The 18,784-nt window shown below is 40.2% G+C and overlaps 1 protein-coding gene across 2 annotated transcripts in view; it reads left to right on the top strand.

The window, feature by feature from the left end:
* Positions 1 to 2,265: 2,265 nt before the first annotated feature.
* TAB3 (TGF-beta activated kinase 1 (MAP3K7) binding protein 3) overlaps positions 2,266 to 18,784 on the top strand; it is a 43,839-nt gene continuing 27,320 nt past the window's right edge. Inside the window, exons 1-2 of one of the 2 annotated variants that reach the window (XM_021552971.3) lie at positions 2,298 to 2,395; positions 7,192 to 7,276. The gene's annotated coding sequence lies outside the window, so the exon portion shown is untranslated. Of the gene's footprint in view, positions 2,396 to 7,191; positions 7,277 to 18,784 lie in introns of both variants that reach the window. The other variant, XM_021552970.3, reaches the window with a different exon arrangement.

Raw genomic sequence — 18,784 nt, 5'->3', positions numbered from 1 at the left:
TCAGCAAAGTTAGAACATACACAATCTTTGATTTCTGGGGTGATCAAGCACCTAATACCCATAAGGATTTTCTCCTTAAATTCTCGAGCACAGTCCTGGCTGTGCTATGATTAATTGTGACAAGACCGATTAATTTCCCAGTCGCACAATCCTGCTCTCAAGCCTACAACTAGCTAAGGGTAGATGAAAAATTCGGAGTGTCTGCAATTTCTGTTGGAACGCTCCTGCTTTGAAAGTGGGATAAAAGTCAGGCAATTTCTGGAGTCCTCTGTTAGTCCATTGCAGAGAATTGCAGTGGAAAAGCATAATTTCCAAACAAAAACAAAGCACTGGTTGCTTCTGAAGTGAAAAGGTGCCATGGAGCCCACTTGTATGAAGCTGCAGTGGTTTACCAGGACTCGCTGGAGCTGTAGTACAAGGACTTTACAGAGGGGCAGTGACCAAGTGACTCAGGTGTCCACTTGAAAAATCTGAAACCAGCAATGACAGGATGAATTAAGACAGTAGCTGGAAAACTCAAAAAATGCTGAAGAAGCCAGGGCCAGCTCATATAAGCCAGGGCACAGAGACTGTCATGTGCACAACATCAACAGCTGTACCAAGGGCTGTTTCTTACATTTTAGGTGAGACTACATATAGCAATGGGAGCTGTTCATTGGCCTTAACAGCACACACTCATATTTGGAAATTATGGATTTTTCGCTGAGGAATATGCACTTCAGCATCTTGACAATAGTTCCAATCAGAGGACAAGAATCAAACTCGTTTAGATAAAGGTATTGTTGCACCAAGATCCTGTTTACTTCCAGTTTTGCATCTTGCTTCTCCAGAAATATTAGTCAGGCTTGGCATGTTTCCAATGTGGAGATTAGAATACAGGAATTCCTTAATCACACAACCTCTGACACAGGAGCCCAGGCCTCTGCACACAGAAGGTGACGTGGAGAGTCAGTAATGGCAATACAAGACACACGTGCCCCCTGCTCTTCCAATTCTCTACCAGAGAGAGACAGAAGGTGGTTACAGGGCTCTGCATCTGCTCTCATTGGTATCAGTGCAATGGCGTTTCTGTGGCTCTGAAATGAAAAAAGACAAAAAAGTGAAAAAGACTAAAAAAATCTACACATGACAGATGCTGTTTAAACAAAGAAAAATATCTAAACACACACACAAATCCAGAAAAACACAAATAATGGTCTTTATGATGTGGGGAAAGATGCTTTAGACCAGTATATGCTGGCATACAAACCAAATGTAATCTCAAGACCCAGCGTGTGGATGAAAAATCAGTGTACACCCACTAAACCATCTGCAAGGCTCTGCCTCAACAGGAAGCCTTCAGCCTCCGTAGATGTCAATTAAAAGTTCACACTGGATCAATCCACATTAATCATGACAGCCCCGAGTCCATCCTGCTAGCAGAGGGACTAAAAATATTACTTGGACTGGCACAGGACCATGAGCCACTCGGGCGGGAGCACAGCACAGCAGCGTTTTCCTGCTCAGAGCCACCCCATGCTATGTGAGAACACGCTCTGGAACAGATCGTCCGGAGCGAGCAGGGAGCCCCCCTCACCGGAGCCGTCCCAGCCCCGTGCCGTGCGCTCCGGGACGGCCCTGCAGGAGCCAGGGCCCGGCTGCGCTCCGGCCCGACACACGCTGCGGTTCTGTCGCCGCGACCACCGCGTCCACGCGGTGCCGTCAAAACTCAGAAAAAAACTCCTCAGTTCCCGCACGACCACGCTCAGGCTTCTCTAGAGGGTGCCCAGGCACGGCTAGCCCGCAGCAGTGCGTCCTGCCCCGGCTGCGGGGAAGTGTCGTTTGAAGGCGCGAGGAGCCCCCCGCGCCGCGAGGAGCCCCCCGCGCCGCGAGGAGCCCCCCGCGCCGCGAGGAGCCCCCCGCGCCGCGAGGAGCCCCCCGCGCCGCGAGGAGCCCCCCGCGCCGCGAGGAGCCCCCCGCGCCGCGAGGAGCCCCCCGCGCCGCGAGGAGCCCCCGGCTCTCCCCGCCCCGCCCCGCCTTCCCCCGCTCGCTGCCGCGCGCCTCCGCGCCCTCTCTCCCCCCGCCCCTCCGCCCGCCGAGTCTCGCGAGAGCCGCGCGGTCCGGCGCGCGCGGGCCGCGCCATGTCGGATGCCGTTGGGCGCAGCCGGGGCCCCGCCCCGCCCGGCGGCCCCAGCGCCCCGCACTGAGCCCGGAAGCGCCGCCGGCCGCGCTCTGCCCCGGGACCCCGCCACCCGCTCCAGCCTCCGCTCCCCGCCGGGCCGCCCGCCTCCCCCTCTCCCCTTCCTCAGGAGCAGCGCGGGGGCCCCCGCGGCGGGGCCCGGGGCAGAGCCGGGGGGCGGGAATGCAGCCGCCGGAGCCGCAGCCGCAGCCGGAGCCGAGCCCCCAGCGCAGCGCGGTGAGGGGGGGCGGCGGTGAGGGAGAGGGGCGGGGGGTGGGTGTGGGGGCGGGCGGGGCCGCCCCACGGCCGGGGGTCAGTGGGGGAGGCTCGGGGACAGCCCCGCTCCCCATCCCGCCGGGCTGTGGGTGTCCCCCGTCCCCTGCGGGAGCGGCTGCAGCCGTGCCGGGGGCGCGGACGGGCTGCCCGGGGAGCAGGGGCTGTCCTGCCCTGCGTGGGCCCGGGTGTGGTGACGGGAGGCGGCTCGTGTTGATCCTGGCTCCTGTTTTGCTGCCGCACTCCCACGCACCGAGCAGGGAAAACTTTGGTCTTTGTTTTTGGAGCCCTTGGCGGAGCGAGGCGGGCGGACTGCCCGGGGATCCCGTGCGGGTGTCCCCTGGGCTGGGGCTGTGCTGTCTGCTGAGCCACTGATGCTGCTCTTGCTGCGCGGAAATAAATTAATTAATAAAAAGCAAATGGATTCACAGGTAAACGCTGCCACTGCCCCTTGGACGTGACTGCAGCGCGATGCTGCTGCTGCTGTGCCGTGGCTCTAGGAATAGAAGGCCCCCAAAGGTAGCAAGGCCTTGGCTAGGCTCTGTCCAGAGTCTTGCTTCAGGTCGGGTTTGAGATCTTATCGACTGCTTGTATTGGCTCTGAGGAAGATTAACTCGCCTTTCATTTCACTTGGTTTCTTTAATGTAAGTGGATATGGTGGATGGATGCAGCTCTTATTTATGCTGTTCGATGTTAGTGTAGGACTCTGCAGTCGCTGTGCTTTTCCCCTTGTTCAAACATAACTTGTAACATGATATTGGCCGTTGTTTCCCTGGCTTTGGCAAGGAGAAAACAAGGAGAGGAGAGACAATTGCTCAGATGGTTTGGGAGTATCTGTACTTCATGTTTTTGTAGAGATTCCCTGTGTCCAAAAAGATGGAATGGCTCAGCTACGCTACACTTGGGAAGTAATGGAAAAACTTAAAGTAAGACACTGTGTTCAGGTAAACAAGCATAAAATTGTTATGGAAAGTCTCAGTGCTAACAGGTCTGAAGATGCTATTCTTCAGTTCTAAATAAATCTCCAGAGTGGTCAGGTCAGCCTATCCAGCTGATGTGTCAGTATATGTTTGTTGTTTTTAGTGGTGGTGTTTGCTATGACAAAATTGAGTAGTATTTCTTTATGGCCTTAAGTTCTCTAGCAGGTCCACCTGATCACTAATATTTCCAGAAGACTTGGTATAACAGAACTCTTAAAACTTACAGGTAAAGCTTGCATGGTCAAAGGCTAGTCACTGTTCTGGTAACTTTGTTTTCTAGCTCTGCAAGAAAAGCAATGCTTTCTTCTGCTCCTTCTTAAGTATATTTGCAGTTAACATATTTCATGTAAAAAGAAGAAATGTTAAATTCATTTCCTCTTTGTAGAGAGAGAGAGAGGAACAGGATTCTTAAAAATAAAGTATTTCACAACATTTGTTAAAGCTTGCACTTTGTCCTGCCTTGTGAATGGTGTCTGTTGACAGAAGCAATCTGAAGATTTCCATAACAGCCTGTATTAATGTATATACAGACTGTCTCTGTCCATAAAATTACCAACATACCAAATTTTGCACACATTAGTAAAGAATAAAAAAATCAGCATTTAAGCCTGCCTTTAATCTTGAATCTTTTGATTTAAACACAGGTAGCCAGATAAGTATGGTGTATTCTTATTATGAAATTATACTTTTGTGATGTATTTTTTTCATCTTGCATCCTAACCTTTACATATAATGATTACAGGTAAATGTAATGAGGGTATTGTGACATCTGTGTCCATTCTTGTTTCCTGAATCTCACTGAGGCTCCTTTTTCTTTCCATGACTTTTGATCTTGAGGAAGACTAGATAAGTTGAATAGATATTGTGGAAACATATCTGACTTTCAGCCAGCTTTGGTGATGTCTGTGCTGGTGTCTCTCTGTCAAGGTAATCCTAAGGGAAAAAGACTCCTTTGAAGTCATCCAGGAGAGTACATTGATGTGATTCTTTGGGTTATCCAATAGTAACTCTCCTCTGTCCCCTCTCAATAATTATGTAGGGCTTAAGTGAAGTTCTTGGTTGCACTGGTCTGCAGAGACTTTCTCCTGATTTCAAACCTGTGATGATTCATTTTGTATGTATTTGTAAACAGCATAAGTAGCCTCAATATATGACCTGCAAAAGTATTCTTGGTTAGGGCAAGAGTTACATGGGTATGTACTGCAGCTCACAATAAATAGGAAACCTAAGATATTTTATTGAATTATTTTTCAAAGCGCTTTGTCTTCAACAGGGATGATTTTCAAATCCCTACTTTCATAGGCTTCAGTGTTTCAACAAAATCAGCAACACAAGCAAAAGCCTTTGATTTACTTTTTTGACACCAAGGTATTTTGCTCATGATTGAGTCATTGAGTAAATGAGCGAATCTAGTAAATTTTGGGTAACGTCAAGTCTAAGTGTGCTTAGTCATCCATCTCAACTATGCTGTGACACATTCTGCTCTGGGAGCATCTGTGATGCTGCTGTTCCCTCTTTGTGAGCTGAACTAGGTGCAGCGCCTGTGTGCTCACACATAAGTGCAAGTCTAACTAAAGGTGTTTGCAGTGGAAGTTATTTTTGTTACGTGGTATGGTTAAAAGGCAGGTGAAAAATAGAGTGTGGAACTGAGAGGCTTCATACAGAGGCTGAAACCATAAGCACCTTTTTGGCTACTTTTCACTGCAAGATACATGGTAGAAGTATCTGTGACTTGTGGTTTTGCAGTATCTTTTCCTGTCCCTGTCTTTACTCTAACAGAAAAATAAAGGTGAACTGAAAAATGTTGGTGCTGCCTAGTGCAGTAAACTGATATTAGGGATTTACATTCAAATCTCTGGCAAAGTTTTCTATTACTGTCTTTTTTTTTTTTTTCCCCAGGTTGGAACTCTTGGTTTTCTATATACTACAAATTTTCTCTAGGATTATTTCTGTGTGGGCATAGTAGACTAAAATACTGCCCAAAAGGCAGTATTGACTGTCTTTTGTGAGAGATTGAGAATCATTTTGCAGAAGTTGAATGTGTGGTGATGTCATGGTGCCAGTTCTCACGTGTGACGCTCTCCCCGCAAATGGGAAGATGAGTTTTGAAATACTTGTTTGGACTCGTGTGTGTGAATGTTGAAGGTGTTGGTTGAAAACACTGCTACAATAGGTTCTTGTAGTCTGCCAAACCATCAAGTGTCAAAGTTGTCCTTTGAAAGGCTTTCAAACTGGGAATGTGCTCATAATACTTAAACAAAATGCTCTCTTCAGCTCCAGGCAAATGGTGATAGTGTAGGTGGTTCTGTGGTACTGGATATCCATGCTGGGTGTCTCCTGTTCTGTGTGAGGAGGGTGGTTGGTCAGCAACTTTTATGCTGTCTAAGTCAGTGTTTAAGAAGTGACACTCTGGTATTGGTATCCAGGAGACTCATGTGCACAGTTTTCAGAAGAAACATCACTGGAGTATTTTCACATGTCACAAAATCCAGTATGTAATATGGTGAGACAATGCCACAGTATTGCTGGTACAATTCAAGTTGTGCTGTGAGTTTTTATTCTTTGGCATTTTTTCTTTTCTTCTTTTTGAAGATTAATTATACCAGATAGATCACAATGTGTGTCTCAGCTTAACATCACAGTGGAAGTAACATTTCAATATTCTTACACCCCATTGATTACCTTCAATGTTACTCCTTTTTCAGGTATTTTAAGATAGCCAGCATACCACTACAGAGTAAAAATGAAAAATGCCATCTCTGTTGAGGTTATATACAGTTTTGTGTTTTTAAGGAGCATTAGTTCTTCACTTCCTGGTGGGCTTTATTTTATTAAGGGCCTGAATTCAAAGTAGTGGTATTTTAAAAGCATTGAATTACCAGGTTTTGTCCTAATCTGGCTCTTTTGTAAGGAAAATCACTGCTCTTTTCAGAGGGTTGTTTAAAGCAGGGAGCTTTGTAAGCAAAGTCACAAAGAGCAAGACCGAGAGAGAGGAGGGAGCTCACTCTGCTGTGGTGGTGTCTAGCAGCCTCGATGTCACAGCTCAGGTACAGGTGTTTTCCTACCTGTATGTGGGCTTGCTGGTGGATCATTAAGAGTGTTTTCTGGAAAACACCTTTCAGCAAATTCTGTTCAATCAGTCTTGTTCCACACTCCAAATGAAATACTTTCTTTCAAATGAAATTGCATATCCACTAAGTGTATGTTAATTTGAAAAGTGGGTCAATTTCTGTGAAATCAGGGTTGATCTAGGGACAAATGGAGAGTTTTTTTAGGGGAAAAAAAAACCCTATTACTTGTCATGTATTTTGAGGCGGGAAAAAAAAAAAAAACATACAATTTAATAAATTCTACTCAATATTGACTGTTTCTTACCAGATTTGGTAAAAAGAACCACAGCAGTGCTGGTATTTTAATCTTGTTGCAGCTTTAAGCTTAAGCATTATTTTATTCCTTGTTTATATTTTGGGGTGATTTGCCCTCAAGTCTCCATCTGTTTGAACAACTCTTCCTAGTTTATTGTCACAGCTGGATTAGAAATTGGCTGGCAAAAGGTTTGATTTGTTCTATGTATGCTATTTGTCACGTTGGTATAAATCCTCAGGTGTAATTCTTTGTCTTCAGTGGGGAGTGTGCATGCTTTGGCTTGACTCAGGATGTGGGCATTTTTTCCTAGCACTTGAAAGAGTTACGGATTTGTGTTGTTCTTTTGCGTTGGGCATTGGATCAATTAAAAGTTGATGAATAGGAGATGGTTGATTTTTTTTTTTTTTTACCTAGATGCTGTGCAAGTTATGAAAGAAATGTAGAACTTGGCTTTCATGTGGATGTTCTTGAAGATCAGCTTGCAGAAATAGTAAGCCAGGTACTAGGATGTTGCAGAGCATTGCATTAAAGTGTATCTGCTTTTTTTTATTTAAATTCTTATGTTTATCTTGAAAGAATAGTAATTCTTGCTGTAATCTGCTAATGTTGGATCAGACAAGACAAAATGTTAATTTGGTACAATTTCTCTATTATTTCATATTTGCTCAAAAAATCTGAATAGGTTAAATTTCTATGAGCAAGCATTACATTAAATATCTTCTCACTGCTGATTTGAATGTGTTAAAAACCTGTAAGTTATTTTCTGGATATTCTGCTGAAAAGTCACTTACCGTTCTTTCCTGGTAAAAATCAAGTTTTAGCTGCTGGGTTATCTGGACATTTACAAATGTGACCTCAGTAATTGCTGAGTAAGTGTTGCAGCTCAATTCAGAACACTTACACAAAATTATATATTATACAATTATATATATAATTATATTATAAAATATTATATCTATTACACAATATTATATATAAGCACTTTTGTCAGTGCTTTTGTATTATTAACATGGATTTTTTTCAACTCATTAATCAGCTTCAAATCGACAGCACAAGGGAACAGGTATTTTAGTCCTATATGCTGTTTCCTGCTGTTTGGGCAGCATCATGAAAGCGTGGTTATAAAAATTTGCATGCTGCTCCAACTTCACGAGCACCAATGTTTTATACAGGTGTTTCACAACAAATCTCATTGTTGGATTGAATGCTTCATGCATTTTAAGAACTTTTTGAATAATTGCTCACTAATATGTTTGCAGTTTTGTACTTTCTCCTGCTCTTACAGCGAAGCTGTAATTCTTTAATGTATACTGCTTTCAATAGGAAGCAGTGAAACTGAGAATTATCCCTGTTCACATCCAGCTTCCTTCTGTGTTGGTTTGAGTTCATTGGCACTTTCTGGAACAAGCATTTTTAATTATTGTTTTCTGGAATATCCAGTTTAAAGAAAGAGAGGTCAGACAAAGAAGAGAGTTTGTATCACATCTGTTGCAGCTGAATTAAGTTCATAAATGGCAGAATGTGCTCTTAAATGAAATCTGCCTCTTTGCTTTTGAAACCCAGCCTCTAGATGCTGTAAATGCTTGTTTTGCTTTAAAGAAAGTTCCAAGTCAAGTAAATGTTCTACCTGCCAATCCCTTTCAAGATTTGGGATTTGAGGTAAATGAGACTGAAGGTAGCCTTAGGCCTAAGAGAGACCTGAGTAAGATCAGCTATTTTGGTCTGTCTTCAGAAATCATGATCTACTGTATTTAAAAAAAAAGAGAAATAGTTAAAAATCATTTAAGTTGAAATAAAGTTCCTTGATCTAGGAGTAAAGGGTCTGGAAAAGGGGAAGAGGGAAGTGGCTTCTGTAGAGGAAAACTTGAAGTTTTCCAAAGAGAAGAAAGAATCTTCTCAGCAACTCTGTGCAGCAGGTCTTGATGGTCTTAGTTCCATCAGGTGAGTGACATCTCTCTATAGCAATGTGGACACTGAGGCGTCTTCAGTGATCTCTGTTGTTGTTACTCATGGAGGCACTAGTACCAACAACACAGACATTTCTGGGACTGTGATAAACAGTACTTCTATTTCTGTAGGAACACTCAGTCACTTGAAAGCTGCTTTGCCTTAACTGAGACACTTTTTCTGTAAAAGTTGCAGCAAAAATTTATGACACTTCTCAGAGCATATGTTACCCAAGATGTGATCAAGGCATGGAGCTTGTGCTGTTTGGTTCTTATCTGTACCATTCAGTTCTTGGGTTTTGATTTCAGAAATCCCAGTGCACTTTGTTCTCATGTCTGTTATGGAGAGGTTGAAACACAGCAGTGGTGAACTGGTGTCTCCAGTTTCATGGAGGAGTCCTGTCCTGGAAACACAGAGGAGATGGAAGAAGAGCTCCTACTTCTCTTACCTTTTAAGAAATCCGTATCTTCTGGAAGAGAGATTCTGCTCACTTTCCTGGTGGTTGGATGAGGTGGAGAAAACTTCTTGTTGCCAGTCCTGGGCTCAGTGAAGCCATAGTGCCTTTGGGGTGTCAGTTCATGGATTTGATGGCTTGGAGAACCAGCTGAAGGGGAATTGGTGTTGGGGAACTGACAGGAAAGGATCAAAAGAAGTTTTACTCTCTTCTGTGACTTGAGTTTTAGAAAGATCCCCCAAAACCAAGCAGTCCTTATGTGCTTCCCCCCCACCACTGGATCCTGTTAAAATCTACATCATAGATCATTGCTTTGTCCTGCTTCCTGTAAAGAAGTTTAAAGAATGTGATTATAAAGTCTCTGAATGTCTCATTTGTTGAAAGTTTTGAAAGGTAAGGCTTTTGTGAGCTCTAGAAGAGGAAAATAAAGAAATAGGTTTAAGTGTTAGAATTTCTATGATTCAGGTGAGAGGAAAGTAGTTATGACATTGACATTTTGATATGCTTCTTCTTATGTTTTGATTGTGTGCTAGAACACCAATTCCAGAAAGAACAGATGTATTTTACATGAGAAGTTGTGTCCTTGTGACATTAGCAAATTTCTGCTTTGGGCTTATTCTGAATAACTTCTCTTGAGCATAATCCTTGGATTACGCTATCCACTTGACAATTCATGGAATATTTTGAGTCAGCCTTGGGGTAAGGACTGTAGGTATTTCAAATTAGTTCCTAAGTGCTGCTTTCTGAACTTTTTTGCCACTGTTGGTTGTAGTGCCATGAGTAAAAATGGTTGACTTTCACAGGCTTATGTAAGCTGCACTCATTTTTTTAAGTTAAACTACTTATGGCACAGGCTTGTTAGTCTGTTCAGAAAATGAACACTCTACATTCTTAAGGGGAATGCATTTATACTTGCTTAGGGCTTTCTTTTGTCTGCTTTTCTGAGTTAGGTTTTGTTTTGTTTTTTTCACTGTAGTTGGTTTTATGGGGGTTGATGGTGGTGTTTTTGTTTTCCCAGTGAGTATATGGTATACTTACACTTGTAGGGCAAGTTATTTCTGTGTATAGTAGGATTGTGAATTATGTAAGCATGTTACATAATCATAAATAATCTTAATTTTTATTAAACTATAGTAAAAGTCAAGCAAGGAGAAAAATTTGATGCTTGGAGTTATTTGTTCACTAGTACTAATGGTCCCATATTCTGTACTATGAGCATCTTAGTTGTTTGGTTACGTGATAGCGTGTACAGTGTGGCAGAATGCCACTAGAAAACTATCCAATAGGCAAATACCAAAAAACTGGATTTTTTTCTTTAATATTCAGAGAGTATTTTGGTGGTTTTTTTTAATAATGCATTCTTAAAAAGTAGTTTAATAGCTGTATTGCATTTGTACTAAGCAGTATTTAATTTGGGTTCCTTTAATGGTTAATGATTTTACTAGCTATGAAAAAAAGACTGCTTAAACATTAAATGAATTTACTGGTGCAAACCTCAATGTTGAATTATAATAGGTTTTTATTACACATATTTTCAAGTACATCAAATTTTGTGTTAGTTTTATTAAGTACTCAAAGATGAGTAACTTCTGATTATATTACTGTGATTATAAGTCTTTCTGCAGAATAACTTTTCAGGAGAGATCTGTGAGGATTGCAAACTTGTCTTTAGATGTATGTTCTAATTCTTACATGATACTGGATTAAACTCATATGAGTTCTATGTATCTCAAAATGCTAACATTTTTCAGTCACAATATTTGTATTTTGTATCATTTGCCCTGGATTTTAGGTTATTTTCTCTGTTCTGTGGTTCATGTTTGCTAATCCCTGAAATTCATAACTAATCTGGTTTGATGGTTTTGTTTTTCCTGTGGTCAAGGCTAAGAACCTTTCCCAGTTCTTCCAAACAAAAAAAGAACATGAAGATTCAGGAAGACAGGTTTTCAGGAAATTGAGAACAATCAACACCAGTCCAAGGTTTAGGTTTCTGGCTTGCTTGAATATAGATCATCTGGCTTTCAAGGAGATGCTGGTTTTTCTATAATTTAACATGGAAAATACAACTTCTACAAATCTTACATGTTTTCAGTGTCTAAATCACTGGGTAAAGTGTGACCAACCAGATATATTGATTGCAACCAGAACTGTTGGTTGCATAGTTCCTTGCAACGCTGAGGTTCCTGTGAGTAACAGGAAAACTGCTAAATGGAATCAAAGAGTTCAGCCTCAAACTGGGACTTGGACTGCTTTCTTAATCAGCAGGTCTTAATTTCTAATAAGATTTTGTGCCTTACCTGAAGCAAGAGTCTGCTCTGAGGTCTTTGTGGTCAGATCTCATCCTGATACTTTGATCTGACACTTCTTTCTCTCTCACCCTGGCTGCCTGCTTCTGTCTCAGAGTTTTGCATCTGTCTATGACACAAGATATTGGGGGTTTTTGAGGGGAATCAGGGAGCTGATCCAGTTTGGGTGAGTATCGAGTGTTGGTAAATCAAAGTTTGGCTTTAGTGATGTCCATGTTGCTATTTGGTCTCTAAATTTGTGGTGGTGTGCTGGGAGTAGCAAGCATTGAAAGGAAAGGAGAAGCAAATTCTTTCTTCCGAATTATTGTGTTTTTACTGGTTTAAAGTGATTATGAAATAGCCAGATGAGACTTCCTTTGTGACAATTTCTCTTGAGGAAGAACCCAGAGATGCTATTGGAGAGCATTTTATGATGGTAAATATTTCCCTAGACAAAGATTCCCCCCTCCACCACCACCCCAGCTTATTTCCTGAAGTTAAAGGGTTTCTGTGCCTAATAGGCACTTGTTTAAATTTTTTAATGTTTTTTCAGAGTTCAACAGCAGTATCAAAACCACCTTTTTTTTTGCTGGGACTACTGTTTCCTTGATGTTTTGAGTTGTGACTCTGTATGCTGGACAAAAAAAATTATGAATTTGGATATTCAGTATTGTCTTTCCCTTGTAACTGCATATTTCTGTGTCTCTGCGTAGCGGGGAAATGGATTGCAGCCCCTGTGTTCCCAGTTAAATTTTGTAAGAAGCTTGGTATTTATTTGAGTGTGGTATGTTTGTAATTTTTGATGGGTTTTTTTTCCATTCTGTTAATTATTTTGCACTTTTGAGACCTTAGATTTTTTTTTTGTTTTCCGGAGGTAACATTCAATAGCATCTTAGTAGTTATAATATTCCAGAATTCACTGCAATGTTGTCTTTCTACTGTCTTCCAGTCCAGTCTAGGATATACCTTCAGTGGTCACTCCAAGTGTCAATATCCAAATCTGACCACTGATTAGTTTGATCCCAACTTCCTGGGAAAACTTACTTCCTTGTCAAACCAGGACAGTTTATTACATAGTCTTTGTTAGAGATACATTTGTCTTATGCTATTAATTTAAGAACTGCTTTTAAAATGTAAAATAAATTTGGAAGTTCCATTTTACTTAGGTAAAAATAGTTGCATGAAAAATTTTGTAAATTAGAAACACATACTTTTGATTTCTAGTAATGAGATTTCCTTCAAATAGTTGGTTCTTATTTGAAAATAATTTGAATTTTAGAAGTTGCTTTTTGTAATAAATAATTCAGACTGAGAATTTTTAATAGAATTTTATCATGCTTATATGATTTTTTTTGTGATGTCATTGAAAGTTTCTATAAAATTAATAAAAAGTAGAAGATCAATACTACAGTGTTTGAACCTGTGGCTTGTGTGCCTGTTTGGGGTTTTTATGTGTTTGTATTTATTCTGGACTTGGTTCAGTTGAATTGAGCATGTATAACTACAGAAGGAATGTCTTTATTCTTATATGTACTTGGAAATGTGTTATTATAAAGGCAGTTTCTCATTAGGGTGTTTTGTCTGTGCACTGTGCACAGTTCATGAACGTCTCAAATACGTAGAAAGTTGCTCTGAATGGTTGGGTGTGGAAATCTGACAAATTATCAAATACACAGATTGTGTATTTGAGGAAGTATGCACAGAGTTGAATGTGCATTGTCCTCTGCAAATTTTTAAATTTGTGTGAAATTTACTTTTAATCCTTCTGAAAATCAGACATAATAATATTTGAGTTAAGAGTAACTCCATAGGCTAAACTGTGCAGACAGCAGTAGAGATTTAGTGGGTGTTGAGTATCCAAAGTCTTGCGTATTCCCTGACTGGAGCCCAGTAGCCCTTCTGGAAAGTGGCTGAAACAGAGAATCAGTAAGGTTGGGTGAGATGGTATTATAATGTAAATCTGGTAACTGGAGGTTCTTTAATTGTGGTTCTCAGGTAAATACTGTTTAAAAAAAAAAATCAGTATTTTTCAGCCAGTAAACCCCCCAAACTTTAACTAGTAGTGGACACTAATAATGGAATAATAGAAGACTGGTGTTGTGCAATAGTCGTGAAAATAAGCATCAATTATTGTATTGTCTGGGATTTTTTAAAGCATTAATTACCTTTGTTTTTTTAAAGCTGATGCTGGATCAAAGAACATGCTTCTCTGAGGTTCTCAATTACTTAATTTGCATATTTCTCCAGCAGTTAGAAGGAACAGAAAATCTGCATATGATTTATAGTCAGACTTAACAGGTCTGTTATGGTATTGCTCAGTTTATCTGGCCATTCACGTACTGAACGTGTAGCATTGCTTTCCATCCTGTGGGGGAGGAATGACTCAGAACAAAATCAAATAAGGCTTGTGCTTAAACAGCAGTAAAAATGTCAAAGGTTTTCATCTCCTTACTTCTCTTCTCTCTCCTTTCAAGGCAGAGAGAACCCGAAGCTTACACTTGAGTCTGGGTTGTGTAAATGCTTTGAGCCAAGTTTGTTTGCAATAATGTGAGAATTCTGAAGGAGTCATTGGGCTGTTTGGTGAAGCAGAGGGTGTGACTACTTGTGGTATGATTTTGGAATCAAGGCATCAGATTACAATCTTATTTTAATATATTTTTGCTTTCAGCTGCTTAGGGGTCTTTTTATTCCGGAATGTACAAATCTCTCACTTTGTGCTCTCCTTTGTCCAGGGCAGGCATTTTGTGTCACTGGCCTCAGGGGAATGCTCTGGTGGTGGTTGTGCTTGGCTGGCCAGGGGGAGACAGCAAGTTGTTTTAAACTTTAGAATTTTCTAGTCTAACCTCCTGTTGTATATAAGACTGAATTGTATATGTGGGAAGATAAGACCTTGATTTTTTTCTTATTTTTCCCCTCTGTGTTTTCTGTACATGATTCCCCTCTAAAACTCAAGAGAGTTAAATGAGAAGACTGATTTGACAAGGTTGATATTTAGTTACTAAGAGAAGAGCTAGGCATGCTCCACATTGTTGCTTTCTACAAACCATATGGACACTCCCACTTCATAAAGAAGCTGGGGGATTGGTTAATACCACATATCTTCCTTTGCTGCAGTATCTAAGCAAAGGAAACCACTGTGAAATACCAGGTGAAAGACAGATTTTGGGGCTCTTGCAGTGCATCTGAAACAGTCAGATTGTTGGGTGGGTGTCAGTTCCAATCTTCTCTTCTGATGGAGGTGAAGAGCCCTGAGCACAGCACAAATACCACAGCAAGCTCAGTGTAGTGCAGAGAACATTTCAATAGTTCTTTAGCTATTGCTTTACTGGGTTACCCACAAAACTCCATAAATCCTGAAAGAAGAGCGAGATCTATTAAAACAAAGAAGGACACGGGTTTTGGAGGCTGCACTTACCTCGATCTGCTGGGACAACATCTTTTTGTTTTTGAGAAGTGAAATAATCCAAACCTCTTTAAGAGTAGAATGAGTTAATAACTATTTTAGGTTGAAGCTGCCTTTGAGCCCTAGTGGTTTTTTCTTCTTCTAAAGCAGGATTATGAGGATAGCTTCCTAAAAGGGAAATGAAATCAGTCCAGTTTATCCTACCAACCTTAATGGAGTACAGTAAGGCAGATCAGTGTGGAAATGATTTGGCTTTAGAGAGATGCTGATTGATTAAAGTGTTTAACTTGTATGTGTAACTTATATTTGGAAGGATATTTGTCATGTAGAATAAAAATAAGGTATTATAAAAATACCTTGAAATTATATCCTAGAAATTGTGAATAGGGTAGGGACTTATGGGTGAAATGTTTTGAAGAGTCAAGTACTACTTATTCCTGAAAGTTTCAGAAGGTGGGCTTCATTCATTTTGTCTCATATTCAGATTTATACCATTTTTTTCCAGTATCTCTACCTGATGAAAGTGTAATTTACTTGTAACTTCACCATCAGTCAGCTGTAGAAAGACTCCCTAGTAGTCAAGGACTTCTTTCTCTCTACTTTGTATACCACAAGGCTGACTCTAAGGCCACAGGGTTGTTCAACATGTTCTTGCTATAGGTTGCAGTCACAGGCTCTGTGAAAGAGCATCCAGCTCCATCATCATAAAATTGGTCTTTTATGCTCAGCTGTATGTAAAAAGCTACACATGCTCCAGCCAGGAATTGTTAATCTCATCACTTGGATTTGAAATTTTCTGGCCTGGTGTCAGACAACAGAAATAAACAAATGGTATGACTGATGACCTGAATCCTGCCAACCTGCCTTTGCAGGCTTGGTCATTGAGTTGAGTAACTAAGGTGTCCAGACTGCAAACACAGCTTTGGTTAACTTACCAAAGTCATGACTTAAAGCCTTGGAGAGAGAGCTAATGTGTGGGTTTTAGGAGAAGTGTGTGCCTTTATATAACTATAGCTGACTTACATGTGATTATAATTAATTAATCTTCCAATTTAATTTTAGAAAAATAAGGAAATTAGAATAAATGTTAGGAAAAAGTCAGTTTAAAATTTTGCCCAGAGTGTACAGAAGAGTATGAAAGTTATATGACAATATGAAGACTGCTCCATTACTAGAATAGAATATTCTAGCTATAAGTATTGATTGTTTTTTTCAAATGTGTAAACTTTGGATGCTACATTGAATTGGGAACAGAAGGATTTACTAAATAGCTATTAGGTTTTTAATTTAGGAGAAGCAATAAATACAAGAAATATTAATAATAAAATATATTAACAAACGTATACATACGCATCCACAAATTTATATAAATATAGTGAAAAGGTGTCACGGCCCATGGCATTTGGTTTGGATTTAGGTAATCTTTAAAATAAATCCCTTCCAACCCAACCCATTCTGTGACTCTAGGCAGAAATTAATTTTGTTCATGAAAAGGTTTCATGAAGGTGGCTGTAATTTTCCTGCAGTTATCTGTAGTTTCTTAGGTGTTAAACCCACGTGGTTTGGAGCTTTCTGTAGGAAGAGGATTCATTAAGTAAAGATACTGAATACTCTTCAAGGTCTGAAGCTGTACAAGAATTTTGGCAGGAATGCATCAATGCATTTTAGGATGAACAACTGTATTCATATCCTAGTCTTTCCATTATCTCTTTTGGCCTATCCCATTTCTGGCCCAAGATGATGGAGCAAGTGCATCTGAAATAATAGGGGCTTCCTCACAGAGATTTGCTGTTCAAGTAATTCCATAGACTGGACAGCTACAGCTTTATCTGAGTGTTGATTGTTTAAACACTAGCTTACATACTAGTGCTTCTTCCTGCAACAGATGTAACATATGGGAAGTTTAAGGAAAGAGGGGAAACAGCTTTCCTTTCACCAGACTTTTTTTTTTTTTTATCCCATTAGTATTTTTAATAGAGAATGCTGAAGTCGGTATAGTAAGAAAACATTTCAAAATGTCTACATCATGTAGTATCTAAGGCACATCTCCCCAGAAAGTCCATCTGGGGCTGAGATGAAATAATGTTAATAGAAGATGATTGTGGCCTGATGTTGCAGAAACTTTCTGTTGTAGAAACAACAATTTAATTTTAAGGCATTCTTCTGTCTCTGCCCCCAAAAGCAAAAAGAAAAAAAAGATGTAAAATGCATAATCTAGGGTGTATATGACACCTGTATATATACATATATATAGCTCATACACACCCATGTCTATATGTATGTATTTATGTTGTTGGCAGATAATTTTTTATTTTATGGTGCCTCCTGCTTTGCCCAAGGATATTGAGCACAGCAGTTCCTGACTATGGGACATGGTTGGGCACCTCTACATGTACAGGTGTGATCACAGATAACCTCAATGTGTCAATATGTTATATTGCAATAAACATAAATAACATTAATATAACGTGGTGTGGAACCTCGTTATGTGACTGTCTTGCAACACTCCCATGAGCAGGTGTTCATGCAAAGACTTGTCAGAAGATACCACAGAATCAGCAAGGTCCATGTTAGATTTCCTTACGTTAACAAATTCTTCTGGAATGATAGAAAAGACAGGCATGCTGCATAACTTGTTAATCATATTTTATAATAATTATTCATGTCGAAGAAATTTACAGAGTCGGGTCACCAAAGTTTAATTCTAAACTTTAAAAATGGAAGTTGATGTTTTCTGTTGTAGTGAACATGGTTCATATTTTTCTGTACTGTTGTTCTGTATTGGCTCCTGTCTGTTCATTGTTTTTTTTCTCTGTCAGCTTTTTTTGTTTCTTACTTTTTGTTCCTGTTTATATGTGCTTGTCTGCTTCCCTCCTCTGTTTCATGTGTGAAGAGTCGTGTCCTCCATCAATTGTGTTTGCTGTGGATCCTGAAAGGTGGTTCTGTCATCCCTTCACTCCACTTCTTTCCAGTCTGGAGTTTTTCTTCTAGTTTCAATAGCCAAAGTGAGGAGAGGCTGGTGGTCATCAGGCCAGACAGTGTTGAATGTTGTGCTTCCTGGTATCATTATCTCCTTTCTGAACTGGCCATATTGGGTGTAGAAATGTGGGGAATAAAGCATGCAGGCAGTCTGCAATTGATGTTGTTTTTGCAGAGTTGTCACTTATATGGGCTGCTAATAAACTTACACAGGTCACTTAACCTGAAATTAGTGTCTCTCCTGTCTAATTCTAGAGTCTAATTACAGTGTCTCCTGTGTCTGCAGAAAAAGGAATACTTCTACTTTATGGTGTAAATATACTTTGTGATCATTTTCTCAATGATGCAGAAAAATGTAAATGTTTAAGGCAAGGTGTGTTACAGAAATTGTCTGCATCTTGTAAAACTTTTCCATATACGCAGTTATCAACAAAGTAGAAAGCTTTGATTCAGTGTATTGAATATGGAGTATTTTCAAGATTTGTCATAATAAAATGCATCAGAGATTTAACAGAGAAACTGTTCTGGTCTGTTTATTTTAAACTGTTGTTTGCAACACTACTATGGCAAGCCATCACAAAAGTCTCATGGGTATTTAGAGGCAGGAAACCTGATATTTAAACAGTTGATTTAGAACGTTTTTCCTCTTCTTTCTGCCTTGATAGTTGTTTAATTCTAATACTTCAAGTTTTAATTAAAATAGATTAAATTTTCTGTGGTAGCATAAGCGATTAGATTTTGTTTTTCAAATGTTATGTTATTATAACCCATCCTATTGCTGGAACGCAGCATGATTGACTAAGTGCATTTAAATTTTGTAGTTATTGCACAGCTTCAGCTCATTCTGAGAGGACAGCCAAGCTTTTTTCCTAAAATTTTTTTCTGAGCCACCCAAGTAAAATACTGGTTACAAAAGTTAAAAATTCAAAAAGTATAGTC

This window comes from Lonchura striata, chromosome 2 (genome assembly GCF_046129695.1).
Source record: "Lonchura striata isolate bLonStr1 chromosome 2, bLonStr1.mat, whole genome shotgun sequence".
Taxonomy (NCBI): domain Eukaryota; kingdom Metazoa; phylum Chordata; class Aves; order Passeriformes; family Estrildidae; genus Lonchura; species Lonchura striata.
The sequence above is the reverse complement of the archived record's forward strand: the minus strand, read 5'-3'. Positions and strand labels throughout refer to the sequence as shown.